Below are 23,402 nucleotides of genomic sequence, written 5' to 3'. Positions count from 1 at the left end.
AGTCATGGACCAGGACCCCATTGTGCTAGGTGCTGTACAGACACAACAAAAAGACAGTCCCTGCCCCAAAGAGCTTATAGTGTAAGACCAGAGACAACAGGTCAGTACAGACAGGCGCACAAGGAATCAATGAGACAGTCCTGCAAGGAGCTCTGTATGGATGTGCTGACCTAGAACTCATTGCGTGGAATGGCCGGAATGAGTAAAGTTACCCAATGTTTATAGGATGGGCCCCCACATACAAACCCATTGACTTCAGTGGGTCTGTAGGCAGGGGTCCCCCTCCAGAGAACAACATGCAGGATTAGGGCCTAAATCTATAGTTACACACACGGCTCATTCCTGCAAACACTTAAGACACGGGTGTAATTTTACTATCCCACATAGTCCCAGTGAGTGCATGAGAGCAGTTATTTGTGTTGGTAAATATCTGCAGGATTGGGCCCTTAAATACAGAGCTAACAATGAAGGCCCCAATCCCTGTAGAGTGATCCACATGGATAGAGGGGCTCTGTGTGGTTTGCTTTGCAGGATTGCGCCCATTAAATATAAATAAATTATATATTAACTGGTTTAATAAAATATAAGCTAACTCTAGAACTAAAAATCAAAGGAGTTTATTAGAGTGTAAACTACGGACCTGCTCCTGCATGCATATATACATATAAATAGGAGTAATTTTAGGCATGTGAGTACTCCCCTGGTGGGATAATTTATCATGCTGATCCTGCAAAGCAGAGCAGACCTGTGTACCTGGGCAGAGCCCGCTAAAGGCTGTTCCCAAGTGCAGGGGCCTGCTGGCATGGTGTGTATTACAGGATTGGGGCCCATGGGTGCAGAGTTACTCATCTGCATACATACTTGCAGGATTGGGGCCATAAACTATAATAAACTCAGAGTGGTTTGCTAATGAAATCCAAGTTAAGGATATAAGCAGCCCCCTTCCTTTGTCACTTAAAAGGAATAGACCATCCCATAGAGAAAGGAAGGATCTCAGCTAAATGTAGCCCAAGGAAACTAGGATGGCAGAGTTCACCAGGCTGCAAAAACTAGGTTCTTTCATACAACTTTCAGCAAGTTGCCTAAAGTTGGGGAGTTTAGAGATTTCCAGGAGCAAGCACTCAGTGGGCTGAGGGATCCGCTTGTGACAGGGGCAGGGCAAGGAAGTGCCCCGGTGACTGGAGAAGGCGGAGTTGCCCTTGTTGAATGGGAAGTGGGGACAACCCCTCTCTTTTTCTTGCCAGGGCAGCGGGATCCAGTCCGGGTTTTACTGGTGCCCCTCCCTTGTCTGGGTGCCCTGCCTGCTTGGAGCCGAGTCCATTCCATGCTCGGCTCCCTCTGTCGCTCCCCCCCCCCTTCCCCTCCCCGTCCCTCCCCTCACCAGCCCGGGACAGAGGGTGGCCGGAATCCAGTCCGGGTTTTGCGCGCCGCCCGCCCCCCTGTTAGAAATAGGAAAATTCAATAATCAAAGCGAAGGGGAGAGAGAGGAGGAAAAAAAAATCCGGGATCAGGGCAAGTTTGATGGCGCATGCGCGCTGCAGACTCCATCCCAAACACACACACATTTCCCTTGACTTGGAAAGTCACCCAAAGCCGCCCCAAGTGCAGGTAAGCCTGTCTGCTCTGCCCTGCCCTGCCCCAGCCCCTGCCCCCCGGGACCACCACCCCGCCCTCCAGCCCCTGCCTCAGCCGGCACCCAACTCTGCGGGGCAGGGGGTCGGGGCGCAGTCAGGGGCATGGCCCTGGCAGGGAAGGGAGGCGGGGGGGGGCACATGGCAGCGGCAGGTGGGCATTGCTCTGGGCGGGGGGAGGGGTTGGAGGGGGTTATTGCACGCGGGGGGGGGGCAGCGCTCTGAAAGCGGGGGTGGAGGGCACTGCAGGCTGCTTGGGGCTCCGGTGCGCTCCCTCTGCGAAGGGGTTGCACTCGCTCCTCCGGCCCGGGCACTTTGGGCGGCTGTTTGCGGAGTGAGGGGGTGCAGCGCGCTGCCTCCCCGGGGAGTGAACCAGGGGAGGGGGCTGCGGGGTCCAGGACTCTCACGCTAAGCTGGGGGGAGGGCGCCTGTGCTCCCGTCGCTCGGCTGGGGGTGGAGGGGGCCCGGGGGAGGTAGAGCGGTGCCGGCTCCGGAGCTGAGTTGTTGTTGTTGTTGGGGGAGGCCGGTTGTGCCGGACAATTTCCAGGACTTTTAAAAATCGCCGTGGAAATGGGGGAGGGGAAAGGGCTGGGAGAGGCGTGGGACCCCCTCCGCCGCCCTGCCCCGCTCCCTGCCTGGGGCGCAGGTACCCCGGGTTCCCAGTGACTGAGCGAGGGGGTCCCGTGGGGCGCAGCTGCTGGGGGAAAGGGAAGCGCAGCGGCGATACCCCCCCCCTGCTTTTTGCGAACAGAAACTTGGGCGAGAAGCGACGGGAAAGCGCCGAGGTGTGGCGTGAGGCTGGGGACCCCGGCGGGCCGCGGAGACAGGCTGGGGGTCCCCGGGCGGAGGCGGCAGGCGATCGGTGCCAGGGAAGTTTCTCCAAAGTGCTGCGGCCGGGTTGGAGGCCGGCGAGCGGCGCTTCCCCCCGCTGGTTCCGGGACGCTCGGGTCCCGGAGCGGAGATGGAGCAGGGCTGGGAGCCGTGCGCTCGGGGACGGGGAGGTGCCCGGGCCCCCTCCGTGCGCTCCCTGGAGAGCTGCGCTGCGTTCCCGACTCGGCGCGCGAGTGTGGGGGAGCCGGTGTGCCCGGCCCCCGGGCTCGGTGCGCGTTTGGGGGAGTCGGTGCCCGGCCCCCGGGCGAAGCCGCAGGTTATTTTTACCCGGTGGCATTTGCAGAATGCGCAGCTGATTTGCCATCCTGAGCCAGGAAGTTTTTTTTCCCCCGTTTTCTTTTCATTTTCTTTCCTCTCTTCGAATCCGCTGCCGCGGCCGGGCGAGGCTCAGGCAGCGCCGGGCAGGGGGCGCACAGAGGGGCGCTATAGGGGTAAGGGGGCTGTACTGTTGGACTGGGGGGGTTGCTTGGATTTTGCGGGGTGGGGGTAGATATCAGCATAGGGGTGGAGTGAGGAGAGCAGGGTTGAGGGCGCTGTGGGGAGGGAGGCGGGCTCTGGGATCAGTAGGGTTTTGGTGAATGCTACTCTCCATGTTTGGAGACTCCCAGTACAAGGGAACAGGTGTCTGACCCGTCAATCAAACTGGGGCCTGCCAGGAAAAGACACTTTGGGGCATTGACAAAAAAGGAGAAATAAAAAGCCTTGGAAACCTAGCGGGGCAGGGGTGTGCCTGTCCCCTGGCTAGGGAAGGGTTAATATCCCAGGACACTGCCTGCTTCTGATCTGCCTCCCCAAATCTTTAATGACTCCCCAGCCGGTGATGAGCCCATAAGGGTTGTCTCTGGCACGGGGTCATGCTTTCTCAGACTCCCCAGGAAATTGGAAAGTGAGAATTAAGTGCACTTGTTCTTGGGGTCTATAAATCCAGAAAGTCCTTTAGATTTGTACCTCCCTAGCTGGGGTGGGAAGAAGTGAACCAGCATAGTCTGGGAGTGGGGACATTGACCAGTAGCTTGGTGTTGATTTCATGGGAGATAAGTAGTGTGTATGTACCATGACAACCTTCTTGGAGTAGTGGAGAGAGAGTCGTTCCTTCTTTTTGTTTTCCGGTTGGGGTGGCAGGAGACAGAGAGGAAGAGCCATTGGGAAAGTTGACACATTTGGTAAAGGGTGATGAAATTTGGGATAAGGATGAGATTGGAAGGGGCTTTCTGATCCCAGCCTGGAGGCGGTCTCACTGCACCTTCTGAGCAATTTGTCTGGAAAACTTTCTGGATGGGTTATGTCTGAGGATTGCTCTGAATCACTCTGAGTTAGATCCATCTGCCTAGATTTTTTTTTTTTTTTTTTTGGGGTGGGAGAATGGTGAAACTTTTGATGTACTTCACGCATAAATTTCATGTGCCCTCTTCATCCACCCTTAACTGCATATGCAGCCACTACAACCTTTTCCCTTTGAAAATGGTTTTCTCTCCTCTCCTCTCCTCCCCCAAATTACCTAGACGTTTTTATTTCTGTTGTTACTGTAATAACTTTTAAGGTGAAATAATCTCTTCCCAGGGCTTTGGACTTCTGCTTCCCAGTGGTTTCCCTGCCTCTCTTCCTACACCCACTTTCTTATTTATACTTTGTTGCTACCTTGTTAGCTACTGTAGAAGCAGTTAGAAAGAGTTTATGGGGGAATATTGTTGAACTTCAGTAATCAAGTTTCCAGATCTTATGCCTCCTGTTTAATTTATTAGACTAGTTATTTATTCTGTTGATGATAATCTGTTGCTGGTTTCTATGGAGATGTTAAACTGATCTCTTTCAGAAATCAAACTCCATATGCACTAAAACGTTTAAAGGGGCAGTGTCCCCTTTTGTTTGCAGACTTTACCTTTTCAGTGGCTCTTTTGGCCTCCTTTATATTTTATATATTAAAAAGTCTGAAGTTGAAGCTTTGTGCAAGACAGAGCTTATTATGACAAGCAGAAAGTCAGGGCTTTGATCCTTTAGTTGCATCATCATTTAAAACAGATCATTTCCCCCCCTCATCAGACCAGATAGAAGAACCCTTTCAAGATCAAAGAGTCCAGCTAAAAACTATTGTTTAAAAAATATAAAAAGGGGGGGAAAGTGTTATCAGGGTGATGTTTCCTTAATCTGCTCATTTTATTCTAAGAGATTTATTTTAGCAATAAAAACAAAAAACTTGTAGCAACTATATTGTTCTTATATTTCCCAAGCCTTTTAAATGTTAAAATAAGTTCAAAGTCAAATATCTCTCCAGATAAAGTGCATGTTAAGGTATATTTATTACTTGTTTTCTAAATGTAGAAGGTCAGACTCCAGAAGGCTATTGCATTAGAGAAGGTTTTAATAGTCTTTGTTTCAGCTTAATGAGAGCGAAATATAAAATGCATTTTCACTGTAACATTTATCCAGTTTTTAAAGGAGAATCTCTGTAGTTTATTCAGTTTTTATTCTTTTAATTAAGAAAAGATCCCCTCTTTTCATTATCCGTGGAGGAAAGGGAGAGTGTCTTACATTTCTGACATACTTAAAAATTGTGAACTCACCATGAGCTCGTGTATTTATCAAGCTGACAAACGTGGTACAAAGCTATTGTGTTTCCTGCTCATCTTCCTGGGGGTAAAGTTGTAGGTTTAAAAAGAAAATAATGACCCATATGATGCATTTTTAATATCCAAGTGAACTCCCCAATTTTTTCCTACCTGCGTCCTCAAAACGCTTCATGTCTCCTAAAATACTTTCCTTTTTTCTTTCACTACACTTCTGCATTTTTCTTTTTTAAAAAATGCAAATAATAACGAACCAAAACAACCCTAAATATATGTTTAATTTCATCATATAAGATTATTTTCTCTGCAGTTGTTTGGTTTGTAATTGCTTCTCATTATTATCTTTCTTTTGGCTCATCAGTGCAGTCGATCAGTTTTTCTTTTTAAAAAAATATATTTTAGTAAACCTTTTGTTTATTTGTTTGATTTGAATTGCAAACAGAATTGACTCTGACAAGTAAAAGGGGGAGGGGGGGGAAGGAAACACTATGGCTTTAAACTCAGGAGTTTGCATATTCTCCTTGTATCTTTCCCCTTTGCTAATTATTGTGTTGTTTTCAGAGCAAATATGTCATATCCATGGCGACCAGGCAGGTTTATTGTCTTTCAGAAGCAATAGCTCACATAAGTAATTAATGACTTCTTTTTTTTTCCTCTGGCTTAGGTTAAACAGATCATTCAAGGAAAGTCATATCTCTCTCTCCTCTTTTTTTCTTTTTTTTTTTTTAGCCCAGTGACATAAGAACATGAGTTAGAACAAGAGAATACTTTAACCAAGAAGTCAACAGCTTATTTTTTCCCGTTTCTTTTTAAAAGCTGTAAGTGTCAGCTTTCCCCACACATGACGTTGTCATTCTTGCAGTTTCAGAGCAAAGCCCTGGTGCAGGGAAAACCTATTGAAAGCTTGAGTTCAGTTGGTAGTTGTACAACAGAAGAAGGTGGCTTGGGGAGGGAAGGGGGTTATTTCTCCATGAGGAAATCAGTGTGTGTGTGTGTGTGTGTGTGTGTGTGTGTGTGTGTGTGTGTGTGTGTGTGTGTGTGTGTGTGTGTGTGTGTGTGTGTGTGTGTGTGTGTGTGTGTGTGTGTGTGTGTGTGTGTGTGTGTGTGTGTGTGTGTGTGTGTGTGTGTGTGTGTGTAGGAGGGAGTCAATGACCAAAAAAGCCAACTCATCTGGATCTGACAGATTGTAATTCAAACTATTTCCAGGAAAGAATTAATGACTTGATTTTATAGATGTATAGATATATATTTATTTACTCCATCCAAAACAGTGAAGCTATTTGGAAAAACAACCTTTTGGGGAAAAAATGTAAGTCCACATAAACTTGAGACTTATCTTACAACTATTGCAAATAGTTTATTTCAGGTGCAAGGGTGATCCTTACCTTTTCCAATTCTCGTTCTTCCTATTAAACCAGAATCTGCTATCTATCCAACTCAGGGATTGTGATTTACCGAAATGGTGATTTCCTGCGCACCGCCCTTCACCCTTGTTTTGTTTTTGTTAATTTCATTTTTGGAAGGATACTGTCCATCTATATAAATTCCTGAGGAGATGAAAGCACTGCTCGATTCCATAAACCAAAGCTTTTGTGTGCATCATATATTTAAAAAATAAAAACAAATCCCTTTTGATCAAATCAAGTATACTACTTTACTAGTAATGATTCCATATTCCACAACACTGCTACTTTAACTTTTAAAATCTGTTTCCATTCTGGGTTGTAACACTAATCAAAGAGTCACTTCCTCCCAATTTTTTTTTACTGACTTATGTTAATGAGAACCACTAGGATCATATTTTGTGTGGATGCTATTTTGGGGTTCAGAGACATGGTCTCCTCAGGTTCACTTGAAGTAGGCACCTTTAGAATTCTATATTATTCTTTCTTTCCAAATCCATATCTCCCTCATCCCTACCCTCCAGAGAGGTTTCTAAGTTCAGCGATCGGAACCTACAGGCATTAGACAATAATAACAATAAAAAACATGAAGAAGAAGAGATTTTGCTATTTAGTTTCTAAAGAGCAGAAGAGAAGCCCCTAAGTATTGTAAGGCTGAGGTTTCAGCAGTGTTGATAATTGAGCCCTTAACCTTCTGATGTCTATATCAGAAAAACAGACTCTAGCAGAGGGAGACAAAGAATAAAAGCAAATACCGGGCAGGAGGGAGCTTGGGAGATTTCTGAAATATTAAAGTATAGATCAGGACACACTTAAAAATGTATATATTAAATTTCATTAGGTTCCATTCTTTCCCCTTGGTGAAGTGCAGCTGGCTTAAAGGTGGCTTTGGAAGAACTCTGAGGTTTCGAATGCAGCTGTGCATCAGGGGGCTTCTGTGAAGTGAACAGATCGAACTTGGGAAGACTTGTCTCTTAAAATAAAATAATGTCTACATTATTTTTTTAAATTGACCAGTTTGTAGTGGATTTTTTTTAAATGAAAAGTTAAATTGCTGGAAGTTGGGAGTTTTGCAGGCTGTGATTTCTTGGCTGTGCTAAAGGGAATTGAATTGAACCATTTTAGCCACCCGTCAGAGCAGTTGTTTCCCTGTTCTGTCACTGTATTTATGTTTCATCGGTATGTTTGCATCTACAAATGGGGTGCCAGGGAAGAAGGGGCAAGCGGGCACACGAGGGGGCCTTTAAAGTTAACTTGCTTTGGGTGTAGAAGACTGGAGCTTAAAAGAGAAGCAAGAGCGCATCGTAAATTTTTCTAAAATTAATCAACCGTTTAAGAGCTCCACATTAACGAGGTTTTCAGGCAAGCTGCTTTCTTCTTCTTCTTCTTCTTCTTTTCTTGTTACAAAGTCCAAGAGGGTTGGGGGGGGGAGGGGGCAAAGGGGAAGGAAGGGGGTGGAATTTGAACAGAAATAATAAAAACAAAAAAGGCTGGATTTGTGGAATATAAATCCCCCGGTGTCCTTGATCCATATTGTCAGGGTTTTTTTGGTCGGATTTGTCCTGTGTGTCTTTGACGGAAAAGGCACGTAGAGAGAGAGAGAGCGAAGGGTGGGGGGGGGGGGGTAGGAGAGAGAGAGGGACGTGTGGCTGCTTTGGAGCTCATTATCATTCTTAATAAGTCTTAAGGAATAAAGAGGAGCATTGAGTGTAAATGCTGGGTAATCCTAACACTCCTCAAGGTGAGAGGAGTCTCGAGGACACAGAGAGAGAACGAGGAGGAGGGGACTGGCGGGGGGCAGGAGAGAAGCTGCCAACGAAAGTGGTCTCTAAGAAACCAGGCGTGGGCTAACGCGGGGGGTGCCCGTTGGCTGCTTCAATTTTGTTTCACCGGCCCGTACTGGGGAAAGTTCTCTCCAAGTTTCTCTCAGAGACGGAAAGAGCAGAGCTGGCCATCATGGTCAAAGCGTCGGCCTCTGAAAACAACACTCGGTGACAAACTTCAGAACTGGGGCAAGACTCCCTGTCCCCCTTCCCGATCCCCCATTCTGTATGTCCGCTCTACCTGAAATCATGCCGCACTGGGTTTAAACTCGTTCCCGCTACCCCTGTGCGCATCATGCTTTGCATTTCAACCAGACACTTTGTAGTGCCTAAAATATTGTTCCCGTCTCCCCAGCCTATGACAGTCTCTGGCTCGTGCTTCATCGCAGGCTCCCCCACCCCAGCCCCTTTTTGTTTCCATCTCGTAGGAACTCCCTTCTTCTCTGTATTTCCTAAGCAATCTGCCTCCAGTTACCTTTGATTGTAAGGGGAGGACACATCCTGAACGCACAGTTTCGGACACTAGGTGGCTTAAAGTATAGGAATGATTTGGTAAGCCAGCTGGGAGAGAGAGAGAGAGGCATGTATTCGCTCCGTCTGGTGGGCTCCTTTATTCAAACTTTAGGCTGACAGAAAAAGGCAGAGACCCCTTTGGATGGATCATGGGCTCCGGCATCCTGTCGCCCCACAGCTGGGGGCTAGGTCCGCGATCATGTCGGAGCATCCAAGCCTTCATGCAAGTGAGAGAGAAATGAGTAAAGTGTGTTAAAGGCCTCGGCTGTCTGCACCCCCTCTAAAAGGAATCAGGAGGCCATTTGCTTCGTTAGGGCCTCCACTGTAATTGCACGTTTACCACGCTGATCACAAAGGGCACGCTTGTTTCTTTCGGAAGAAGGTCTCACGTTCACCTGTTTGCAGGACCCTTCTCGCCATGCTATATGTATGCTGCGGAGCTGGGCACTTCAGAAATGCTCCTAGCTCCTTGCCCCTTTGCTAGACCTTTTTCTGCCCTGAGCCCAGTTGTAGGTGGATGGGTGGGGTAGGTACTGGCAATTGCTGATGGTATCCTAGGCCTCGAGGCAGACGCAACCCTGCATCTTTAGGTCCTTCTGTAGATCATGTGGTCCTGCCAGCTGAGGGTATAGCACTTGAGAGTGTCCCCTCTCTTGAGACAGCTGTGCAAGCTGACCTACCTCTGAGTGACAGTATGTGCCCATAGCTAGCATGGGAGGGTCCTCCTGATGATGTGACTTTGATCAGTCTGTGTGAGAGGCCTGAAGTAATAAGGCCATACCCCGACTAAGCCGTGAGTGCCTATGTTCATGTGCTTTGTTGCAGTGCTGTTGGAATAGGTGAGTCCCAGGGCTAGCCTGCACTTGGCAAAGAATAGCTCTAAACAGGGTCCAGGCTGGCAATGCTAGGGACCGAAGGTCTCCATCTGCAGAGCAGCTCTATCCTGGGGAGCAGCAGCATCAGCTTCCCCAATGCCACCCTCCCCAGGGGATCCCACCCTGAGCTGGAGGCAGCACCTAGAGGTGAGATGGGGGTTTAGTCTCCATGGCTCATCCAGTCCTTGACCTGTCTGCTGAGATTGCTAACTAGTGCCAACTGCGACAAGAAGGTGGAGTCTTGTGCCCTGGGAACTGCACGGAGGCCCGTCAAACTCCTGTTTAGGCCACTAAAGAGCTGTTGGATAGTAAATTTCACTTGCTACCAACCTGGGCTGGAATCGAACTGGTGGCCCGGAGGTAAAAAAAGCTTTGTATGCCAATGCCAATAACCTGAGCCATCCAGCCCCGAACTTCGCATGTTAGAAGACACGTGGGGCTGATGTTAGATTGCAGAGCAGTGTATTGGTTTGTGCCTTTGGCCCTTTCCCTGTGCCTGACGTTTTGCTCAATGGAGCCATGTTTTCTGTTCAGAAAGTGCCTTATTTTCATTCTCCCATCGGTAATGCTGAAATGAAATGAAACAGCTCCCTGGAAGCCCTAAGGCCAGAGGGCACTTTGTCCTACCTTATCTGGAGACAGTCCGCAAGCCGGGCCCAAGCCTGGGCACATACAGAGGGTGGCCCAGCATAGCAGTTGCTAGGAGGAAGGGATGTAGACTGCATGGGTTCTCCTGGAGCTCTTAGTTCTGGAGCAGCTCCTTTGGAAGGACCGTACGGACAGGGAAGGCTTAGCAGTAGAACCCTTGGACCCTCTTGGGACGGAGAAGATGTGGGTTGTGACCGAAGTACTTTGGATTTTGTAGGGAGTCCTGGTGCAGTTATGCCCTGTTAGCTAACTGGTGAGACAGAGGGTACGGTGCAGTGTCAGCCCTTGAGACCTATGTGTGAATCCCTACTGAGCTTGGGTTGGGAGTGTAACTCCTGCCACTAGTTAGTCCAAGAGGCTGGGAGGACAGTCTAAAATCTGCTGGGAGGCTAAAGAGCAGGGTTCTTTTCCTGACTCTGCCACTGACTCGCTGTGTGACCTTGGGCAAGTCACTTCTCGGCTCTGACCCTCCAGTTCCCCCGCTGTACAACAGAGTTGGAGACTCCGTTCATTCACCTTTTCAAAGTGCTTGGGGCTCCTCTTGAAGAAGCTGCTGTCGAAGGGCCGCGTGTCTGTAATGATGTGTGTGCTGGGGTGCTTGGGGAGGGCAGGGAACATGGGACCCTGGGAAGCTGGTATAGATTTACATCTCTGGTTTTGCTCCTAGTGCTGATGGCTGGGGGAGCAGGGCTTCCACCTCCAACCCCTGCCACACTCTGTGCCTCTTTTGCTCCTTATGGAGTCACTGAGCAAAGCCTTCTGTGTCCCGGCTGCAGGCAGGCTGAGCCCAGTGGGTGGGGGACCATCCCTGGCAGCTGTTCCCTTCCACCCGGCTCAGCCTGTCCCCAAGCCCAGGAGAGGGAGGGCTGCGCAGGTTCATGTTTGTCTGGTTGTTGGACAGTGAGGCTGGCAAAGCAGCTTCCAGCTTGGCTGCCATGGTCACTGTGTCTGCAGCATGTCCTCTCGGTCGGACTGTTAGTCAGTGACAGGGATCAAGGAACTGGCCCCTCACACCAGTGCCTCGGGTCGGGCCAGTTTTCTACTGAGGTTGCCTCGTGCTCTCCTGCCAGCAACCCAGTGAGACTCCCATGGGTTATCATAGCCTCTCAGCAGTGATTTGCAAACAGGCATTTGGAGATAAAGTCCTGGTGCCGTGCTAGGGGCCGGCGGGACAGATATGAAACGCGGCAGGTTTATGAAAGAGAAGGTGTATGAAATGCAGCCTGCAGCTCCCATTTCACTGCACTATGCCAAAACACACAGTTTCTTATTTCAGTAACTGTGATCTTTCGAGGAGGTTAATTTCCATGACGAACTCCAGGCCACGTGCTCAGAGGATTTATCTAATTAGACTGACACTTTTCTTTTAAAAAAGAAAATTAAGCTGCCCCTTGGAGGACTTAAGTATTTTAAACTGTGGGAGCAGCAGCAGGCAGCGTGATCTCTGCCCACTGAGCAAGGAAATTTCCCCCCCACCCCAGGCCAGACTCCACCAAAGCCCCCAACTGCTTTATTTTCTTAGATGTTGGCTGGATGTTAACAGAGCATTTGATCCTGCCTGAGCGACTCCTTAAAGCCTCATCTGGCTCCTTAACTCATGTATACTCTTGACGTTCTGGGGGGTTACGTGTGCAGGACAGAGTGGAAGAGAGGGGAGATGGAGTCCTGTTGATACATCTTAGCTGTGTCCAGGAGGAACTGCTTTCTCCCAGGATGGGGGATTCAGTCTCCATGACTATCTGTGGCTGTGGCCCCCATCATCATAGCCCTTAAAGTACTTCGCTGTACAGCACCCATGTGAGGTAGTGGAGTGATGTAAACCCCATGGCAAGCTGAAGCCCAGAGAAACTAACTAGCCCAAAGTGACACAGGAAGTCTGATGGGGAGCAGGGAATTGAACCTGTGACCCTGGAGTCCTAGGTTAGTGCCCTAACCACTGGACCAGCCTTCTTCCATGTCTGTTCAGCCCTGGGCTTCTTCATTAATAACAGCTTTCGGAGTAGAGCTGAGACTTTGATTGTAATGAGTATCAAGGGGATTCTTGACTGAAGCTGCTGGGTGCAGCCAGACCCTGTGGTTCTCTAGTCCCAGACTGAGGAGCCACGTGTCACCATCCAGGGTCTCTGGAAGTCCCGTCCTGTACTCGGTAACTTGGGAGTATGCTGCTGACTGCACTGCGCTACCCAACCCTGCTTCTTGGGGAAGAGGGCGTTCAGGCTTCACGTACAGTTATGTGTGAGCCTGACCTGGTAGGGAAGCCTGGTGCCCAGTGTGCCCCTGAGAAGCTGATTGCAGGAAGGGCTCTGTTAGGTGCTGTTTTCCTGCACTGAGCCAACTCACAGCAGAGCTGGTTGCACTGAAGGCAGGAGTAGCTGAGCACTCGCCGGGCGTGGGAGCTGGTGCCTGTGATGCTTGCTGGAGTCTGCCAACCACAGGGGCTGGATTGTGAGGCCCTCGCTCTCAATGGGTAATACCTCTCTCTGCAGGTAGTCTCGCTGGTTTCCATGGGGCTACTTACACGTAAAGTGCTGGTGGTGTGCGTGAGGGTCTCCCAATCCCGTCCAGTGGGGTTTTTATGATGTATGCTACAAACCCAGGTGACTGGCGTTCCCAAGAAGCCACAGTGGATCCAGGCTGAGTGTTTGTTTCGATGCGGCTTTGGGGAAAGATGCACAAAAACAGATGCACCCTTCTAACCCCCCGCCCGGCTCCTCCTCCTCTCCTTTATGCAAAGTTAAAGAAATAATAATATGTAACGTGTGTTCAAAGATCTAACTAACTATTACAAGCCCTGTTGGCTGGGGAGCGAGCGTGCCGGCTTGGTCAGCCATCCCTAACAAGTTAGGAGTTGTATAAACTCCCAGCTTACAGCTGTAAATTTACTCAGTTTTGAATCCAGCCACAAGCTGGCTCAGCAGGATCTGAAACCGTCTGCTTCAGTAGTCGTGGTATGCTTGACATTCACAACTTCTGGGGCCCCCAGCTTTGCTGAACACACATGCTCCCGCCCCATTCAAAGGGCCCAATCCTGGACACACACACCCAGCGCATGTGGCTGTGATCTAGGCAGGAAGAGGATCTCCCCAGCACAGGCTGTTCTGACTGTTACTGCATCCTTGCCTAGCCCCTGCAACCTGTGCCCTCCCCCACATGGGGGAGTGGCTGGCTGAGCCGCACAGGCTCAGATCCACTGGCCATGCCTCCATTCCTCCCACCCCAGCCTACTCTCCACTAATGCTCTCCAGTGTTGACAAGGAGCCTGCCTGGGAGCAGAGCTGTGTATGGACTACCTTGTGCAAGGTCCCAAAATAGTGCCCTCTGCCTTTGCACAGCAGAATTGCATTTACTGCATCATGGCTGTGGGCAGGCTTTGGTCAATACGCGGTCTAAGGCCCGCTCCTGTGGTCTTTATTCAGGCCTGGTCCAACTTGAAGTCTCTGGGCGTCTGCTTGAGCACAGGCAGAGTGAAAGCTGAGCCTTGATTTCGGCGTTTCTTGTTACAAAAGGTACTGAGTCCCGTTTAACTGACAGCTCCATCACCACGGGTAATTTCAAGGCAGGCTTGGCACTCCTGGGAAGCTGAGATAATGGCTGTTTTGCCGCCAACCACGATACAGACGGGCTTGGAGGTTATTTGCCCTGAAACAGAACTTGGCAAAAATATACAATAAAATTTGGGTGAAAGCAGTAATCAGCCAACTAGTGATGGCTGGGCTGAGCAGCATGGGGGGAAGCTCGTGTTAGTGCCTGACCCTACAGCGCCCCCTCACCCCACATCCTGGCTTCCTTCTTGTTGTTTGCATTGTATATCTTGTTTTAAATCTGAGCGCAAACTCTCTAGGGCAGGGGCCGTGTCTAGGTGTGTGCATGTGGGCTCCGATTCCAATAAGGGTCATTGGGCAGAACTGCAATGCAAATAAAAATACTAATCGTGAGCGGTAATGAGGTTGTGCTTTCCAGCTGCTTGGTCGGAGTTAGCTTCAGTAGGAGATGGTCCAAGGCCTTCCAGCTCTGATTGCCAGGGTGAGGCAGTGTAAAGGGACGCTAGCCCTGGTTGGTTTGTTTTGTCCTGTCAGCTGGCTCTGGGGTAGTGCTGAGAAGTGATCCCAGGTGGCATGGTGTTTAGCTGACCCACTGTGCCTGCCTTTCTCCAGTCTCTCAGTGGCGCTGACTGCCAGGACCCCTCTGCCGTGGGAAGCCAGTGAGAAGTTGGAGGAATACTGCAAATAGCTGGGAGGTACAGCCCCGCCCCCCAAGAATTTGAAGGATTTTTCAAAGACAGAATGAGGCTGACCGTGGGCACATCCTCAGTGCAGCCAGTAGGGGAGCCGGATGGGCTGGTCTGGCTGCCTTGGCTTCACCAAACCCTGGCAGAACTTCCCAAGAGGCTGGGCAGAGGGCGGCATGAGTGGAGGTTACGTGGATGCAAGGCTGGCCCTAGACAGACACCAAGCCTGATGCCCGTTAGGCCCCACATGTTTGAACAGGTCTCCCTTGTTGTTGCTCCTTCCCAACCTGTGTACGCCCTTCCCCACCCTCTGGCCCATGGGGACCTCTCCTGCTGAGCATCTTGAATTTTAAGCTAGGGTCCAGCTCTTTCACAGTTGCTGATACCTCTTTTAAGTTGATGAAAAAATCTGCCCAGCCTTGACCCCAGTAACAAGTGCCCTGACCCTCCTCGTTTTGGCCCTGATTCGACAAAGCACCTAAGCACGTGTCAGTGAGGTCTGTGGACGTGCTTAAAGTTGAGCACATGCTTAAAAGCTTTGCTGAACTGAGGCCTGAGTTGCTCAAACCTTCCTGTGTCCCACTAACATCTCCGCCATGCACCTGCCATGCTGTGCCGCTCCTGGATGTACTGTGCAAGTTACAGACTTCCTGGGGCCGGGCAGTCTCATTTGGCACAGGGGCCTTCAGAAGCTAGGTCTGTCCCTGGCTGCATGCAGGGGCTCCTGGGAAGAATGCGTCCCCCAGCATGATTCACTCTGGGGTTGGAGGCGTCTGCGGAGCTACTTTCCCAAGAGCAGATGGAGGTGGATGAATGTGAACAGAGGGATTTGAGAGAGCCTCCTCCCCTGTCACCTCCTGTGTTGTTACTGTTGCCTCGGCCCTCGAAGGGTTAAGGTGACTCTTCTTGCTGGATCTGCTGGCAGGAATGTTTCATCCCTAGCCTTAAATTGGTGGTGTTTGCGCTGCACTATTTTGCTCTGGTTTTGATGAAAGCATGCAACCAGGAGCTCAGCGCACAGAGGCTCCCCTCTGACAGCCACCGTGCTGCCTCTTCGGACTCACCCTCACTGTGTAAACTCAGCAGCCAGGCTTGGCGTTGGTGGCAGAGGAAAACCACAGGCTGACTCAATCCTTCAGCCCAGCACGCAGCCTCTGGCCCCTAAGCTCCTCGGCCATTGACACCCGCAGTCCCCTCGCAGGACCATGGCTTTACTTTTCCCTCCCTCAGGTGGTGATGCCCCCTATGTCGCATGCGCACAAACCACAAGGTAACCCGAAGCATTGGGGGAGGGATAGCTCAGTGGTTTGATCATTGGCCTACTAAATCCAGGGTTGTGAGTTCAATCCTTGAGAGGGCCACTTAGGGATCTGGGGCAAAAATCTGTCTGGGGATTGGCCCTGCTTTGAGCAGGGGGTTGGACTAGATGATCTCCTGAGGTCCCTTCCAACCCTGATATTCTATGATCTATGATTGGAACCCACTGGGTCCTTTGGAACTGGATGGAATACCTGGAGAGAGAGGGCTCCATATGGGCCCTGATCCTGCACTGAAGTCTGTGGGGCTGCTTGTGTGAGCAAGGAGTGGCAGGATCCAGTCCTGGGACCCCAAATTGTACTCAGCGTACTGGGCTCCCACCTGGTCAGAGGACTCTGAAGGTCTAGTGTGGAGGGAGAGAGGCTAAGCTACTGGCCTTGTAGAGTCTTATGGGGAAGATCTACTTGTTGCCTTCCCTCACCCACCTGGCGCTCTTACACTGCAGGGAAAACTCCCACATCTTCCATTTGAAGTGATCCCAGCAGTTCCTTGAGAGGTGGCTCCCCTGCTTAATGGGCCTCACCATCAGGAAGTCTCTCCCGATGTTAAATCCTATCGTGCCAGTGGCTGAGAAGTCACTGTATCCTCACCAAGAATGTCTCCAGAGTGGGCATGTCCAAGCTTCCCTGTTACTACGTTACCAGAACCCCTAGGCAGCTGCAGAGCTGAAATCGTCTCCTGGGGGAGATGGATGTAGGTTTGTCTGTGTAGCTGCAGGAAAACAAATTTGAATTTCTGCCCAAAGAGGAGATTCTGGCATGTGAGAAATTCAGCCAAGTTGATCAGGGTTGCTGTTCTGATATTTTCCCCTTTCCATCAAGATCTATGGGAATCTGTCCCAGGACCAGCCAAGAATATCCAGATGAGAAAACATCTAAACCGGAAAATCTGGATTGTCTGTTCCTGGAAAAGCTGGATTCCTTGTTTTCAGCCGCCTCCGTGCATCATGGGCTCTGTCATGAAATGATGCTGATGTTGCGTAAAGTCAGAGGCTTTGTCTACATGAATGAAATTAGCACCAATGTAACGATGCCCATGTGCAAATCCTTAATAGAGACCTGCTGCACCAGGCAGAGCAGGGTTTGCACAGGGGCACCGTGATCCAGTAATGTAGCAAAGCAAGCTGCCCCTCTCTGCATGCACGTCGGCGCTAAGAGTTTGCCCCCATGCATCTGTGTCGCTATAGTTACAATGGCCTGAATTTCCTAATGGTACCGGGCCTGCGTTTCAGTGAGCCGAACTGAACGCAAACGTCTCATTAAAAGGAAAGCAAAGAGCCAGTCCAAACTCCTCCTCCTCCTCCCTCCACATGGCCTGCTCTCTATTATCAGCCTGAGGAAGGAGAGTGAACAGGTGGAGGATAACAGGGCAATTAAGAGAGGCCAAAGTGCCTCATAAAATAAACAGAGAGATGACCCAGGCTCCAGTTGCCCAAAATGCACCGTTGCATTGTGGGGCCTTTTCATGTGCCGTTAAATGCGCACTGCGCACCCACCGTCGTGGGGCATTGCCTAGGGTTTCGTTTGCAGCCACGCACTTGATTACATAGTGGTAGTGCCTAGAGGCACCAACTCATTGTGCTCGGCACTGTGTAACAGTAGATAGTTCCCTTCCCCAAAGACTTTACGATCTAATCTGGTTACCCTTCTCCTGCATAGCTAACTGTGGTGCATGCCTAACTTGTGTGCACTTCAAACAAAAAAATCTGCCTCATTGTCCATTGTTCCAAGTTCCAGAACTTCCCCAGTCTCCAGGGAAGAGAGACTCTAGCTTTTCCTCTCTGGATTTTCACAAGAGGAAAAGTCATGATTGCACACGGCCCAGTTGCAAAGTAGAGTAGCCTTGTGTCACCGGAGGGTTTTTTTTTTTTTGCCCCTTCTGCACGGGGGGAGTCTGCAGCTGTGGTGGGCTAGCATTTGCGTGCCATTGACTAAGCAGAGTCTCTGCTCCCCTGGCTATGCCAGCAGCCTGCGTGGATCAAGCTGTAGCGTCTCAGTGTGACTCAGTTACTGGAATTGTGCTCAGCCAGCAATGCCTTTTGTCCTTTGCCCAAAACTTCAGGCCAGTAAAAAAAAAAAAAAAAAAAAGATAAAATTCTGCTCTTAGTTGTCCTTTCATCACAGGTGGTGCCAGTTGGTTTTTGCTTTATTTATACAGGGCGGGGAGACAAGAAAACAAGGTGGAACTCGGACAAGGCCCAAGAAATGTTCGAGTCTGACAACAAACTTCCTTTTGTTTGGTGCTTGGCGGGGGGTGGAGAAAAAGCGAAAAGAGGAGAAAAAAGGTGCAAAGAACCAGCTCAAACCAAGCCCAAACCCTCCCACTTTTATTTGAATATTTACTTATTTTGTTAATAGGCCCTGAGGTGATTTGATACAGACTGGAGCCCAGGTATGGGGTGGGTTTCTTGAGACTGTGTGGTAGAGCCTCGCTGGGAGCAGGTTTACCATTGTGTAGGTCAACTGGGGGGTGGGAATCTCTAGGTTTGTTTTTCTGCCATGTTGTTTGCTTGAGTGCTGGTGCCAGCCTATTGGATAATTGGGATTGATGGGCAGAGCCCACTAAAGCAGTGAAAGGCAGGAGAGGGGGCCCACAGGGCCCAGAAATTAATATTATGGGGCACAAAAATGGCAAAATCAGGGATGGGAGTGTAGATCACAGGGTCAAAATGAGGCCTAGAGTCCTGGACACCACGCACTGCTTTGAGCAGGAGTCGGTGGACACCGCCCAAAGGAACTTGGCGTGGATACGTGGTTGAAGCAGTGCTAGGAAATGGGCCCCACGCTCAGGGAGAACCCCACCTGCAGCTTTCTCCTCCTGGACAACCAGCCCTGGGGACCGAAGGCTTCTATTTCGCCAGGCCAGGCTCTCCCCCACCACTCAACCCTGACCTGAAGGGCCACTTGTAGAGCAGAGCAGGAATTTCAGTCTCTTAGCCCTTGGTCTGTCTGACTGAGATTGCCAGCAAGCCTTCCAGCTGCGGCCCACCTGCTACACTGAGACACGCCCACCCCCCAACATAGACTACCAAATCGTCATCGGATGGTGGTGACTTTCTGCAGCATTGTCATCTCTCTCGTGACAGCTGGCTTTTCTCCCTAAAGCCCCAGCTTCTGGAGTTGCGAAAACAGGGGAATCTCTGCCTTTGTTTAAAGAAAAAAAAAAAAAAGTAAGTATCTAGCCCTCTTGGTTGCAGAGAAACGCTTGCAAACATGACCCCTAAGGGCTCAAAGCCCAGAAGGCAAATAACCCAACCCCCTATCTTTTTTTTTTTTTTTAAAGTATAGTTTTTAAGCCAATCTCATGATCCTTGAATGCTTGCGGTTGGCAGTGTTATTTATTTATTATTTGTATTGTGGTAGTGCTTAGGAGCCCTAGTCATGGACTGGGACCCTATTGTGTCAGGCGCTGTACAAACACAGACCAAAGAGATGGTCCCTGCTCCAGAGAGCTTACTATCTTACCAGAGATGACAGGTGGATACAGTCAGGGGAAGCACAAGGAAGCAATGAGATAATATTGGTGGGCTGTGGTCTCAGCACCTCAGCTACTTCATTGTAATTTCAGTTGCGACTGTCTTGAGCCAGCTTTGAAACAGCGACTTAGACGGGCTTCTCGTACCTCATATGCCTGCTCTATGCTAGATGAATTAAGCTGGCTTGAAGCCCCTAGAATGTTTGTAGAACAGAAAAATGCACTGAATGGTCTAATAGCTGGTTAGAACAGAGGAGCATGTGATAGGTTTAATAACTGTAGATCCATCCTGTTTGGTGCCAGTGTGGACCCGACAAACCGAAACAGTTCAACTAATCTTCCTGCTACTGTTCTGCAATGCACTGGTGACCTAGCAAAATCTCCCAGAATGCACTGCTTCTGAAAGAAGAGCTGGGAATTGTGGGATAGATACCCAGAGGTCATTTGCAACTGAAAAGGTGCCGAGATGGGACAAAACTTAAACTGATTTTAGCGTGGAGAGTGCGGTTGCACTGACTGGTTGGGGTTTACACAGGTTCCTTAACCCATCGTGTAGATGAGGCCTTGGCCACGCAGTGCCCCTTGCTCCCCTCAGTATAGCTTACTTTGGCTATAACCCTTCCCTTAATGGTAATAGGACTCTGTTTCCTATCCACACAAGCAATAAAAACCTCCCTGACAGATAGCTGAGCTCGTGCATGGTTCTCTGTACAGTATGGTGGGGCCCTAAATGCCCACACGCATGTACCTGGAAACAAACCAAGCCCTCTGTATTCAGCTGATAATGCTCTTCTCCATGGTGCTGGCTCGTGTCTGCCAGCCATTCTCTCTCCTGTGTGCGTCTGGGGTACGCGTTCGGTGTTGTAATGACTTTGCTCTGCACCATCACGGCCTGGGGGCTGGGCTGTGAGTGGGGTGTTGTGGGCTGCAATGTCGTTTCCTGTCCAGGCTGGAAGGAGAGGAGATGCAATGTTTTCCACTTCTCTGGCATCTCCCATCCAAAGATCTCAGAGTGCTTTGCAAATGTTAGTCACTGAAGCCATGCAATTCACTCTTGGGGCAGGTCTTAACCCTGTCTTACAGAGGCAGCCCAAGGGGGTTCAGTGACTTGTCCAACCCCACACAGTGATGGGTAATAGGATCCAGATCTTCTCATGCTTTCACCACTAGACAGTGCTCCCACTTGTAATGGCCTGTGAGATGCAAGAGGTCTGTCGGCTCAGATAAGTACAGGAAAAACAGGAGGAAGGGCAGGGGACTCTGTTTAGATGGGCTGGTGTTATGGTGTGGATCCAGGATGGCATTGAGCTTCTGTGTGGGGTCCCATCCAAAACCTCCCATGTTTCAGGTGATGGCAAAGAATCATGGACTCTTCCAGAGCGTTAAAAAAATAAATCCTCAGGAAATTAACTTGTTCAAAGCTCTCCCCTACTGCTGGAGAAGCAGATTTCCTGGGGTGCACCCACGTGGCCTTGCTCCCTAGCATGTCCCTGGGTGCACTCTTCTCCAGCGTGGGCAAATCAGGAATGCCACAGCCCAGGAAATTCACTCAGTGTTGTCAGACAGAGAGCGTCAGGTCCATCCTGTGAGGCCGTTCCTATGTCAGCCAGAGAGTCGCTGTATGATCCTGAGCCAGTCACTCAGGGGCAGATTCTGAATTCAATGAGTCCCAGTGTAAATCTGGAGTCACTCCACTCCAGTACATGGTGTTACTCCAGATTTACACTGGGGTAAGTGAGCTCAGAATCTGGTCTTCAGTCTCTGCACCTTAGTTTTCCCCCTCTCTATATGGGGGATAATTACCCACTGTTAATTAACGGTTTGAGTGTCTTGGATGAAAGGCCCTGACCACAGGGAACCTCTAGGGAACAGGCTGGCTGCAAGGAGGCCGGCAGCAGGGACCGTGGTAGGGAGCAAGTGTCTTTCCTACAGTCCGTTCCGAGCGCGGGAATGACTGCGGGGAATGATTTCAAAGCCACTACTATGGAGATTAAGGGGATGAGAATGTAAATCTCAAGTAAAAAGGTAATTGAATGTAATAGCAAACACTGCTCGGGCTATGTTAATTTTAGCTCTTCCCCTGGATACAAGGCGCTGTATTAGTGTTTTATTACCATTTTGTTTGCACTAATAAAATAGTAAAATTTATTTCGAGGAAGTTGAAGGATGGTTTTACAATGCAAATTTGAAGAAATTGGACTTTTCATTTACGCCACTGCTATTTTAAACCCTAAAGGGTGTAAATTAGCCTCCCAAGCCTGGGTGAAACCCACTGCTTTGGCAGACAGGGGGAGGATTTGATGCGGGGTGTGTGGGGAGAGATGCAACCCCAACTCCAATTCTGGGAATATTTCAGGGAAGCATCAGATGGGAGGGGAGGAAGGGCAGCCTGCTTGGGCCCCCCTGCGGAAGAGGAGGATTGGAGCAGGGTTGGGAAGGGCTGTTTGAAATGTGGTTGGTTGTTTGCTTGCTAGCTGGTTTCACCAGTTGTGATTGTCCAGAGTGGGTAGGGCAGGGTAGGTATGTGTAGTGTCCCCTGTAGGCCATGCACAGGCTGCAGGTCAAAGGAACGTGAGAAGCAGGGATGGGTTAATTAGAGCTGTATCAATGCAAAGTATTTATCAGCTGTGCCAAAGTTTTGGATGATCTCTGCTTCCCAGCCCAAATAACCCTTCCTCCCAGCTCACCTGGTCTTCCTCATGCTTCTGAATCCTTGATCTTCCTTCCCAACCCAGCCCATCCGGTGGCTGTGCACTGCCCTGCTTCTGATTCACTGCTGAGTCATGGCGCCTCTAGTGGTCAGGTGCATGTCCCAAGGATCCTGACTTAATCATTCCCTTCTGCAGTGAGGAGGTCTCCACATTATTAAACTGGAAAGGAAGGATGGAGGGTCTGATTCTCCATGGCTCTACCTGTTGTGCCATCATCTGCCCCAGGTGGTGCAAATGTCTGCCATTCTGATCTGTGTTGAGCTGCCACATGGCGACCATGTAGATGACGGGACAAGGCAGCACTGAATCAGGGCAAGAGAGTGGTGTTGGGATCCAAAGAGTGGAATTGTCTGAACGGGCTGTGGAGGTGGTTAATTCAATTTGGAGGAGCCCCCGAAGCTCACCAGCTTCTCCAAACCTCTCTGGGGTTTACACCATGAGGCTGGGACTCTCACAAGGATGTGTTTTCTCGCAAGACTTCAGGGGCTTCCTGCCTCTTGTTTGGACCAGAAAGTACAGATGAGGGCAGGAATGGAGCCTTGGTGTGGGATCTACACGCAACGTTCTTCGAGCTTCGAAGGTTCAGTTCTGGTTCTCGGTGAAGGTTCTGAATTTTTTTTTAAACGCTCACCAACTCATGCATCCCCAGATCTTTAAGCAGCAGTAGCATGGAAGGATCATGCTGAGGTTCTAGGGAATTGGTAACTGAACCTGTTTCTCTGAATAACAAGCTAGGTTCTACCTTTGTTCGATGGTCCAAGATCCTCTGGCTTCTTGCCAGGTGGGGCAAACAGCTCTGCTGGAATAGATCTATGTATCTTATCTCTTGCATGTCAGTTGCTGGATTTCTCGAAAGGGACTAAGATGTTAGTTTTTGATGCCAAGTCAGGAACCTGCTGTGAAAAACTTCCCAGATCCCCCAAATGAACTAGAATGAGCCAGTGAGGACTGGAGGCATCACTGGAATGGGAAATTGGTGTGAGAGGCCAAGAGCTGCCTGTGGAGTGGCCAAAGTCCCTCTGAACCTGTTTCCTTTGGGACTGATGTACCCAAAAAGTGTTCCTTGTTCCCAAGTGTTTCCTGCCCACCAGTATTAACAGTTCTGCCACCAGCCTGGCCTTGCAGCTGTGGGCGGCTTCTGCTATGTTGTTTAGTGCGTTTTGTTTGGTGTCCTGCCATCTGATCTGTCTCAGAGCATGCTGCCACCGTTGGTCAAGTGGCACAGTATGGGCTTGGGGGGAAACATGTATAGCCAGACAAATCTCCCAGCATCCCTTTGGGGCTTGAGTATTGTCAGCTCAACGGCAGGCTCTTTGGGACAGAG

The 23,402-nt window shown here is 49.8% G+C and overlaps 1 protein-coding gene across 1 annotated transcript in view; it reads left to right on the top strand.

Annotated features, from left to right (window-relative positions):
* The first annotated feature begins 1,470 nt into the window (after positions 1-1,470).
* The window catches only part of CASZ1 (castor zinc finger 1), a 262,171-nt gene continuing 240,239 nt past the window's right edge, over positions 1,471-23,402 (top strand). The window contains exon 1 of the mRNA XM_008167238.4: positions 1,471-1,608. The gene's annotated coding sequence lies outside the window, so the exon portion shown is untranslated. The remainder of the gene's footprint in view (positions 1,609-23,402) is intronic.

Source organism: Chrysemys picta, chromosome 21, assembly GCF_011386835.1.
Source record: "Chrysemys picta bellii isolate R12L10 chromosome 21, ASM1138683v2, whole genome shotgun sequence".
NCBI lineage: Eukaryota > Metazoa > Chordata > Testudines > Emydidae > Chrysemys > Chrysemys picta.
Note: the sequence above shows the minus strand (reverse complement) of the source record. Positions and strands in the feature narration are given on the sequence as shown.